We start from the raw sequence: 11,685 nt of genomic DNA on the forward strand, positions 1-11,685 counted from the left end.
GACATCATAGTTGACATGACTACTGGATATGAGATGCTCTCATTGATGGATGGTTTCTCTGGCTATAACCAAATTCGCATTGCTCCTAAAGACCAACATAAGACTGCATTCACATGTGCTTGGGGTACCTACTATTGGAATGTGATGCCCTTCAGTCTTAAAAATGTAGGCGCAACATATCAAAGAGTGATGATGACAATTTTCCATGATTTCATGCATACTTTGATGGAGGACTATGTTGATGACTTATTATGCAAATCTATCATAAGAGATAGTCATTTAGCCATCCTGGGCCCAATCTTTGACCAAATGGAGACCTACAAGCTCAGACTCAATCCAAAGAAGTGTGTCTTTAGTGTCACAGTTGGCAAATTACTAGGGTACATTGTTTCTCATAGAGGCATTGAAGTCGACCCTGCGAAGGTTAAAGCAATAATGGATATGCCTCCTCCTTCTAATCTCCATCAATTAAGAAGTCTGCAAGGAAAGCTACAGTCAATCCACCACTTTATAGCTCAGTTGGCAGACAAATGTCATCTATTCCAACATCTATTGCATAAAGGTGTCTCTTTTAAATGGATTGAGCAATGTCAATCAGCCTTTCAAGCTCTCAAGGACTATTTGTTGTCGCTGCCTATTCTAATGCCTCCTATAGAAGGAAAGTCATTTATATTGTATATTTCTGCAACTAAAATGACACTAGGAGTTCTCTTGGCCCAACAGGATGAGAACGGCAAAGAGCAAGCTATTTATTATATCAGCCGGACACTAGTAGGCTATGAGCTGAATTATTCAACTATTGAATGGGCATGCTTAGTAGTGGTATTTGCAACACAGAAGCTCTGACACTATATGTTAAATCACCAAACATTGCTGGTTGCAAAAATTGATCCCCTAAAATACTTGCTTAGCAGAGCAGCTTTGACGGGTCGCCTAGCAAAGTGGGTTATTATCCTCAATGAATTTGATATTGAGTATATGGAGTGAAAGGCAATAAAAGGACAAGTCATAGCAGATCAACTTGCAGAAGCTCCTATTTATGATGATCATCCCATGTTGACCGATTTTCCAGATGAATCAGTCTTTGCTCTCACATCTTCTAATGAATGCAAGTTATACTTTGATGGATCCCATACCAAGTTCAGGTCCGGAGTAGGCATCTTGTTTGTCACCCCTCAAGGTGATGCTATTCCCAAGTCCTACAGAATAACTTTTCATTGTACCAATAACATTGTAGAGTATGAAGCACTGGTCACAGGACTCCAAGTAGCGGTCCAATGGAATATCACACATTTGCAAGTCTATGGAGATTCTCAATTAGTCATCCAACAAGTGAATGATGACTATGAAACAAAAGATGAAAAGCTTATTCCCTATAAGCATATGGTAGATTTCTTCAAGACAAAATTCATGGCTATCCATTTCAGTCAAGTTCCAAGAATGCAAAACAAGTCGGCAGATGCGATGGCTATGATTGCTTCCATGTTAAATATGCCCCACAATATGGACAAATGTGAATTTTTGGTCGAACAGTTGCTTGTCCCTTCTTTTGACATTCCGACAGCAGATGTGATGTGTGTTCTTGTCAGTCCTAACTCCCCGTGGTACAATGATGTATATCAATAGTTGAAATCCCAAACCTTACCACCTAACCTTTCCGCTAACCAACGCTAAGCCTTTATCCGACAGACAGCCAAATATGTCATCATTGCCGACACCCTTTACCGTTGTTCCTTTGACCATACCCTCCTCAGGTGTTTGGATTCTGATGAAGCACAAACGGCTTTACACGAGGTTCATGATGGTATATGTGGGGGCCATTTCAATGGTCTGAGCTTAGCCAAAAAGTTGATTCGTGTTGGGTATTATTGGCCGACTCTGGAAAAAGATGTTCATGATTTTGTTAAGAAATGCTACAAATGCCAGATCCATGGAAACTACATTCATGCACCAGCCCAAGAGCTTCATTTTGTCATATCTCTGTCTCCCTTTTCTCAATGGGGATCGGATCTTATTGGCAAGATTCACCCGACATCTGCAAATGGACACAAGTTCATCATTACAGCCATAGAGTATTTTACAAAATGGATCGAGGCTATCCCCATGACCTATATCACTGGTGTGCAAATTTCAAAATTCGTATTGAATTATATCATATGCCGGTATGGGGTTCCCCTTGCCATAGTCACAGATAATGGTCGTCCCTTCAAGAATAAAGATGTCAAGGAACTCTATGAAAAGTTTCATATCCAACACCGTTTCTCCAGTGCATACTATCCACAGGGTAATGGTCAAGCTGAAGCATCAAATAAAACCATTATCAAGATCCTGAAAAAGGTTGTCAATGACACTGGTCGAGATTGGCATGTACAGTTGAATCCAGCATTATGGGCCTATCGCACTTCTATCCGCACACCTACTGGCGCAACACCTTATTCCTTGGTGTATGGTGCGGAAGCCATTTTACCCTTGGAAGTGGAGATTCCTTCCTTGCATGTTTCCTTGCAACATTTGATTGATGATGAGACGCACAGAGTCTCTCGGTTGCATCAGCTTGAGATGTTAGATGAGAAACATCAGACAGCCCTGACACATTTGCAAGCATATCAAAACCGTCTTCGTTGCTCTTATAATAAGAAGGTCAAAGGGCGACACTTCGAAGTGGGAGATCTGGTTTTAAAGGCAAACCCTAAGAATACACAATCTACTAACATCATCAAAGGTAAGTTTGAACCTAATTGGGTTGGGCCTTTCATAGTGACTGCCGCCTATGGCTTGAGGGCATATCAGCTTGCCACTCCAGAAGGTGAACCTTTGTCTGATCTTGTAAACAGCATGCACCTTCGCAAGTATTGGGCATAATTTTCTATTAGCACTTCTTCAAGTATGATCCTGAAAAAATACAAAAAAATCAAAAAGCAAAAAAATACAAAAAAAAATTTAAAAAAAAAAAAAAAGAGAAAAAGAGCAAAAAAGTAAAGAAAAATGATTCGCCCTCTAGTGAAAACCTGGCAAACAGGCGCTTTGGGCAAGTACCATGGTGAAAACCTGGCAATCAGGCACCATGTGTAAACGAGATCATTGCTCCGTCATTTGTCATGACCTCTAACTATGCTTTCTCTCGGCCGGTTTATCATGTCTATCTTTGTCTTGACCCAATGTTCTGTTCCAAGCTTGTGATTGGTCAACATCATTGTCTTGCATACTCCGGTTCCTTGTACATATGTCTTTCAAATGTGCATTGGGTGCATTCCCCTTGTCATGATCAATCACTGGAACTTTCAAAAAAAATTGAAAAATGTCCTGAAATAATTCAAAAAAATTGAAAAATGTCTTGAAATAATTCAAAAAAATTGAAAAATGTCCTGAAATAATTCAAAAAAAATTGAAAAATGTCCTGAAATAATTCAAAAAAATTGAAAAAATGTCCTGAAATAATTCAAAAAAATTGAAAAAAATGTCTTGAAATAATTTTTTTTTAAATTGAAAAATGTCCTGAAATAATTCAAAAAAAATTGAAAAATGTCCTGAAATAATTCAAAAAAAAATTAAAAAATGTCCTGAAATAATTCAAAAAAATTGAAAAATGTCCTGAAAAAATTAAAAAAAAAATTGAAAAATGTCCTGAAATAATTCAAAAAAAAAAAAACCAAAAAATGTCCTGAAATAATCCAAGAAAATAAAAAAATGTCCTGAAAAAAATCCCTAAAAAGTCAAATAAAGTCCTGAAAAAATGAACACAAAAAAATTGTAAAAACCTCGAAAAGCATTTTGCAATAAATAACCCCTCTGTGCATAAGACAGATCACTGAGTATCCCTCTAACGACACGCAATCATACACTGTTGTTTAATGAAATCACGCTTAAACAGATGAACTTTTCAATCAAACCAGACATTCAAACTGATCGCACTTGTCATATCAATCAACCGCAAATTTATTTGTCTTTGTCACTAATGTCATGGGTCTTATACAGGGTGTGGTATACTCGAAACCAGACTTTGTCCTATCTTAGACGGGGTACTGCATGTCCTGAAACCAGACAGCATGATCATCCTATCAGCACTTTCAACTTTTGACAATGAAGATCAAGATGTTTGTTTGATTTGTTGGAATTTGTGCATCTTATCTTTTTACTGATTTATCTTTGGCTTCGGTCATGTTCCTATGTTGCTCGATGATGTCACTGAGTGATTTAGAGTGACCGGGATGGTTCATGGTCCCTTTTCTTTTTTGTTGTGATTGTTGTTTGTCTGTGATGTGTCTGTCTTTTGCAAAAAGGGTTGCATTTCAGCTCTAGCCTTCAATGCCATGATGCTACGCATCCATTTTGCTACATTAAAATAAAGGTTCTCACCTACAAAGTGCATTACTGAAAGCAAGTTTTTCTTCATCTCTAACTGTCCTCTGTCTCATTTTCTTCTTACTAACATTTCTTCCGTCAATTCGGATAGTCAGTTCGGTCTAGTGCTCCGATTTCCCCAAACACATATGCTGCATCCTACATCCATTTGGTTAGTACATTTGCATTATATCAAACATCACATCGAGCATCACATCAAGCATTTTATCTATTTCATTTTATAAATGTATCAAAAACACATAAAAATGCATCCATACATGTTCCACAATAAACAGTGCATAAGTCATCCATACATGGAAAATAACATATGTCATAACACATTGCATCCCATCATATCGATGCATATCATATCATATATCCAAATAATATCAGAGTACAAAATTGGACTGTCTGTCCTAAGTATGGCCTACAGGCTGACTAGAAAATGTCAAACTACATAATGTCATCTGTCCATCATAAGGAGCACGTGCCTCTATCACTGGGTGCTCCCTCTATCTTCCTCATCCCTGCCATGTCTCAAGGATGATGTCCCTCCTGGTCCTGGCTGTGGTGGTCTCATAGGTCCACTCACCCCCATGCTACTCACTGACCTCCGAGAGCATGCCCTACTCTCTGTCCTCGATTGTGCCCGATATGAAGCTGCTCTCTGCTCTGGTGGAACTGCACTCTCATAGTGTCCTCCAATGGCATATCTCCTCTCTAGTCTCTACCAACATCTGTGCCATCTCATGTGCACTGGCATCCCTAATCGACCCAATATACTCAGTGACTCTCTGTTCTTCTCACTGTGCCTGAGCTACTGTTGTATCTCGAGCCGCTGTGAGTTTGGCTATCTCTGCTCTGAACTGATCCTGCTCTGTCCTCAAGATGGCATTCTGTCTCTCTAAAGTGGCAATGTGATCATGCTAACTCGCTATAGTCGCCCTACACATCTCCATCTCCTCTATAGTAGCTATCTCCGGCTCTATGGGTATATCTTGCAATGCCTCCTGCTCGCCTAAATCTGGCTCATCCTCGTCATCCCCCTCCTCATCTCCATCCTCATCATCCCACTCATCCTCATCACCATCCTCATCCTCCTTGCCCTCATCATCTCCCTCCTCCTCTCCAGCGAGTGGGAAGTCCTCCTATCTCCTCGGTACTGGGATATCAGGATCTGTCAATGGCACTGGCCGTCGTCATGCAAACCATCTCTCATACTCCTCTGTCATCCCAGCGTTCTCCACATCTGATCTCCAATCCCACTGTCTCTGCTATAGTTGTGTGAAGTCAGCATATGCTATGTGTGGCTGAATCATACTCCCCCACTGACTCGTCTCTCTGTGAGACCGGGCAAAGTGTGCAATCCTCCTAGGTACATCCTGCCTCTCTCCAAACTATCATCTGACTCTCTTTGGAAGGTACATCTCAATCACTCTTTGGCAGTTCACTGGTCGCCCGATCAGGTACCTCTCCTATCTATAATATGGTAGCTCATCACCATCATTTGACCATCCAGGGTAATCATGATACGGCCTCCATGTGAACTCTCTCAGTTTGTCTAGCTCATGTCGCCAATACAATATGTATCCAAACGGACCCTGTCTCAGTGCTCCCCCATAGCAGTACACATATGGTCGATGTGGTAATACCTGTCTCTCTGCAATCGGTCGACATATGGCTATGTGCTCAAATGCCCATACTTGTAGCAATGTGACTCCACAGCTCAAAGTCTGCACTCCTTGATATGCTATCTGATGCAACTGAAAATATAGCATAGCAAGTACACATGGTCCCCATGCGTACACCGTCCCCTCTATTGCCATCCGCTCTAGCACTCTTCCCCATCCAATAGGGAATCCATGTCCTCGTCTATCCCCTGCTAGTAGGCATGCTATCACCACTGCTATCACCACATATCATCGATCATACTCTGATGCCATGGTCTCCTAGCCGATCTCCCTCTCTACGATATCTAGATCATCTGCGTCGCACTCAAATAATTTGCACAATGCGTCTCTCCATGAATCGAAATGCGGAGGATACGCCATACATCCTCCAGTGTCACAGTCGCCTCTCCAGTCGCCAGATGGAAAGAGGAGGTCTCTGAATGCCATCACTCTACCAATGCGGTAAGCAGTCCTGTGTTTGCTCTAATCTCAGGCATGAATGTGATATAGTATATCCCAAGTCCTGCTAATGTATCTCTATCTGTGCTCCTGAGTCTATGTTGTAACATGAAGCAGTCTAGTCGGTTCTCCCGCATGATCAATGGATACTATCGACTCTGCATCACAATTGGGGCACATTTTGTCAGTTTTAGGGTTTTCTCCTATGGGCTGCATTTCCTTGTTTCATGTCCAAATCAGGGTTTTTTTACTCTATTTTGACCTATCCTATTCTTATCCCCCTTTTCGGGATCATTCACATGCCAATTTTGACCAAACTAGGGTTGGCAATGCACAACTGCGCCTGTGTGCTCACTCCTGTGCCTGTGTAACACACCCTGTGTCTGTGTCCCCTACATAAGCACAGAAGACCCTACACAAGCACAGGATTCACCCTACACAAGCACAGAAGTCACTTTCTTTATTTTTTGTGGGCCTCGCAATGTCTCGCAAGCCAGTCAAATCCATAAAATTAAAAACATGGGTTTTTGAGATACATACTACTGCTCCCGCATTGTGCGGTCGTCTGTACATGCGTACACATTCTCTGAGGTGATCTGCCCTTGGAATGTTCGCCATCTCTCTGCACGTGTCTTTTTCCAGAGCAACAAATTCTCCTCTTTGGCTAGTGCAAATGAGCAATTTTCACTCTCTTTATCTCATTTCTAGATCTTTGTCAGTGCATAGATGGACGTGCACCCTCTCCATCTTATGTTGGTCATGGTCTTTTGCATCTTTAATTGCTTGTCCTTCATGCATCTGGTCTCTGATTGTCAGTCTGTTTGATCCTATCATGTTCTATCGATCTTATCGATCAATTGGCCTCTTTTCTGGATGTTTCTGGCCAATTCCTCAAGGGGGCATGCATATGTCACTATCATTGTCTGGGGCATTTTCATTATTGTTCTTTGAAACAATGCTTAAAATCACATTGTCTCAAAGAGGGGCAAAATGTAGACATCTAAAAATGGTCAACGCTTGTGGAGTCATACTTTAACATCTGTGCATTGCCTTATTTTAGGGTTTTTGCCTCACATTAACATTTCTCCTATGTTACGCACTTGGTCTTTATCATTTGCGAGCATCAAGTCCTTCTTCTACATTCTTCATTTATCTCGCTCTCGAATTTGGTCTTGTCGACAATAATCTTCAGTCATGATTTTGGTCAATCTTATCCTGACACACCTATGTGCATATTCATTTGTCATCATTTTGGACATCGTCAATCCTAATTAGGGTTTTGTCCTCTTATCAATCTTGTCATCATGCGATCGATTTGTCATCGATCGTTGTCATTTTCAATATTGTTATCTTGTGATCAATTTGTCATCGATTCTTGTCCTTTGATCAATTTGTCATCAATCTTGTCGTCTTATGATCGATTTGTCATTGATCATTGACATTTTCAATCTTGTCATTTTGCAATCTATTTTGTCATCGATCCTTGTCTTGTTGTCAATTTTGTCATTTTGTGATTGATTTGTCATCGATCGTTGTTTTTTTCAATCATGTCAATTTGGATCAATTAGTCATTGTTCCTCGTCAATTGGCGCATTTATCAATCATATCATTTATCAGCATTGGTCTTTTATCAAGTCAGAATCATGATCAAATCAAATCGATATCAATTATCCTTTGTCAAGACCTAATTGTCATCCTTGCATTTCTAATTCATCTTTTAGGGTTTCATGATTTTATTCATTTAACCCTGTTTGTCATTTCTCCCTCTAGGTTAAATAATTTATTTATTTATCCTAGGTCTTCGTGTCACAATTAAATGTTTAATTTAATTGGCTAAATAATTATTCCTCTTTTTGTGAATTAATTAATAAATGACAAATTATTAATTGATTTACCTAATTTCTCCTAATTCCTAATTTCCTAATTTTTCATCAATTTCTAAATTCCCTCTCTATGAATTAATTAATAAATGAAAAATTATTAATTAATTTACTAAATTCCTAATTTCCTCATTTTCTAAATTCCTAATTTCCTCATTTTCTAATTCCTATTTTCCAATTTTCTAATTTTCCTAATTTCTAATTCAATTTCCTCCTATTTTTCTCCTAATTTCATGGGAATGACATTTCAATTTGTCATAATTTGTCATAATTGACAATCAATCAATTTTGACATAGAAATTTGTCATAATCTTGTCATGAATTATCAATCAATCAATTTTGCATAGAAAGTGCAAATTTGTCATAATTTGTCATAATTGACATTCTTGATTTGCAATTTCCATTTGAATCTCTTCATGCTAATTTGATCTTTTCTCTGGTTTGTCTATAAATTGGATGATTTTCTTCAATCCCATCTAATCACTTTTTCTAATCACTTTGTTGAATCAATCACGCTTCGAGTATTCTTGTGCTACTATCTTGTCTACTTGCTTTCATCTCATGTGTATGCACTTGTAGGTGAGATCCACAACAAAGCTATTTGAAGAAGAAAGAAGGACAATGGAGCCACATGAAGGAGACATTCAAGTCTGCATTTGGTTTTCTTAAGTTTTCAATCTTGAATATCTTGTTTTCATGTCTTTATTGAGTGTGTTTAGGATTGATCACTGCATTTGAGCTTTCGTGATTGAGCTATGACTAATATTGATTTGCTTTGATGATTTCTGAATTCCTAGCTACATTAATTGGTGAACCCGACGTGAACTAACCCCCTAACCATGCAAAGTTCACCTATGGGTCAACCCTGAGTTGACCCTCCTAATGGCTCCCTATCCTAGGTTTACTTGGGACCATTTTAGGATAATTGAAAATATATGCATTGGTAAGATAAATTCTCAAAAAGAGACATGACAATGCCAACTCAACTTACAACACATGTGTCAAGTGACACTACAAAAAGAATTACATGTCACTAAAACACACATGGCAAATGTCTCTTTTTTGAAATTTCTAAATTAAACAATCATCCAAGCATAGAATTTACAAATTAAAATACATTTACAAACGAGGGGTTGTCTCTCCAAATAGACAACCCCTGGCTTCACAATCACACATAAGTGATGTCAATAAGTGCTACACAGAACAATAGGTTTTGTACATGAATGATAGGCTACAAATAATATTTTTCTAGTTAATGGCTTAAATGATGATCCATTACAAGGTCAATCTCATGATGATATTGAAAGAAACTAAGACTTCAAAAGATGATTAGAATATTCATGTCCAAAGAAAGAGTATCTTAGAGAATTATGACAATATAAGATGGCATATAACAATGTTGAGGGCAGTCATAAAGATACATAGCAGACCTAAGCCTTCAAATAGAGATTTGGTAGTCCAATAGAAAATATTTGATGTCCAATGAACGAAGCAGTCACATACCTAAGAATCATTGTATTTCAATGAGCTATTTGTTTGCTAATAGAGCAACATACCTAGTAGATAGTGGTAACAACTTAAGATAGAGCAGTGTAAAAGATTGTAAGCAGTTAAAAGAGAGGGATCAAGAAGATGCCTTGATACCAATCAAGGAGTGCAATAGCAAGATATTATTAACTATCACAAAGCTTATGATTAGTCCCAAAATAGAGAAAACGCGGTGAATTTTACTGCCAAAGTTAAAGGGACAATTAAAACATCAAAGGGAGATAGCCAAGTATGAATAATGCCTACAAAAGTGTAGCCCTAATGACATAGCAACACCTTCAAGGGCAGATATTACAGTCAAGGAAAAATTTTGATAGTACATTGCACTATTAATGCACAAAACCATCAAAAGAAAATCAGTCATAAGGACATAAAAAGGGATCACTGTCAAGGAAACAATGAAAAGTGATAGAGGACCATCAAGATCTTCAACACAGACACACACCAAGAACATTCTCAAGCTCAGGAGATTTGTTGCAGTCATCTTAAAGCAGTATTGGAGCTTTCATGGTCATAGAGAAATGCAATCATAGCCACATATCGCACTTAATGAACCCTAGCAATAGCCCAAATCAGTTCAATAGATGAAAGATTAATCATCAAAGTCAAGGATAGATTGTCAAACCATAGTAAGAGCAATGATTAAGGGTTAGGAACAACAAAAGCCACAGTGATAATGCAAAATACTTTAATTTGTCATCAAAAGGATAGTAAAATATACTTCACAGAGTACCACAAAAGACAAATAGTACACTCATAGACTATATCCTTATCAGTTTCAGAACAATATGGTAGAGGGGTATTCTCATAGGTATAGCAGTCGTGATGAGTTCTCTTCTTTGTATGAGTATTGAGACAAAGTTCATGCAATCTTTGTAACAATAAGAGTCCATAAGGAGGCATAGATTGAAGGCCCTAAGAAAGTATGATCAAAGCAGCCATTCAAACTCCAAGTAATATATCACAAGGGAGTACTCTTGTAGTAGCCTCTATGAAATTGATAGAAACAATGCAAAGATTAAGGGTTATTGCTATCAAATCAAAGATAGCTACAACAATAAAGAATAGAGGAAATGGGAACATGGCTGATGATGATGTAAATCCAAGGGGCTTCAAAATTTGAATTTTAAATTCAAATTAACCTTTAATGCAAGCTCAAAGTTTCAAATAATGTCTAAGGGGTCATTCAAAGGAAGGATCCTTAATTTAAGGAGGATTTATAGGCCAAATCATCAATTTAATCCTTGTTTTGAGGGGCCCCAAGGGTGAATCATCAACTAAGGGGACCTTGGAAGCATGGACAACCAATTAACTTCAGTTTTAGCCCTATTTTTGAGGGATTTTCAAATGAGATTTCCCAACAAGGTTTGATTTCAAATTTTAGATCAGTTAGCACCCGATCTTAAGGATAAAGAGAAATCAACATCATCTCATGAGGACCCAAAGAGAGCCAACAATTTAAATTTGAATTTTGGAGCCTTTCTTGACTATAAGTCCTTCTTCTTCTCTCTTCTCACTCTAGTTCTTTTCTTTCTCTTGGCTTGCATTGTGGCTTATGCAAAGCTCTTTCAAGCTTAAGAAGCATTGGAACTCATTTTTAGGAGCATTTTTTTAGTTTGTATTAGCAATTCCTTTCGGATTAATAAAAGATCAACAATTGTTCCTTCTCTATTATTCTTGTCTACTTCTTTGAATGAATAAATTTTGTTGTTTCCTATGATTTGCATTCAAATCCTCTTAATTCTATTTATTCAAACATAGATTATGTGAAAACAACATTGTTAGTG

Source organism: Cryptomeria japonica, chromosome 1, assembly GCF_030272615.1.
Source record: "Cryptomeria japonica chromosome 1, Sugi_1.0, whole genome shotgun sequence".
Taxonomy (NCBI): Eukaryota; Viridiplantae; Streptophyta; class Pinopsida; order Cupressales; family Cupressaceae; genus Cryptomeria; species Cryptomeria japonica.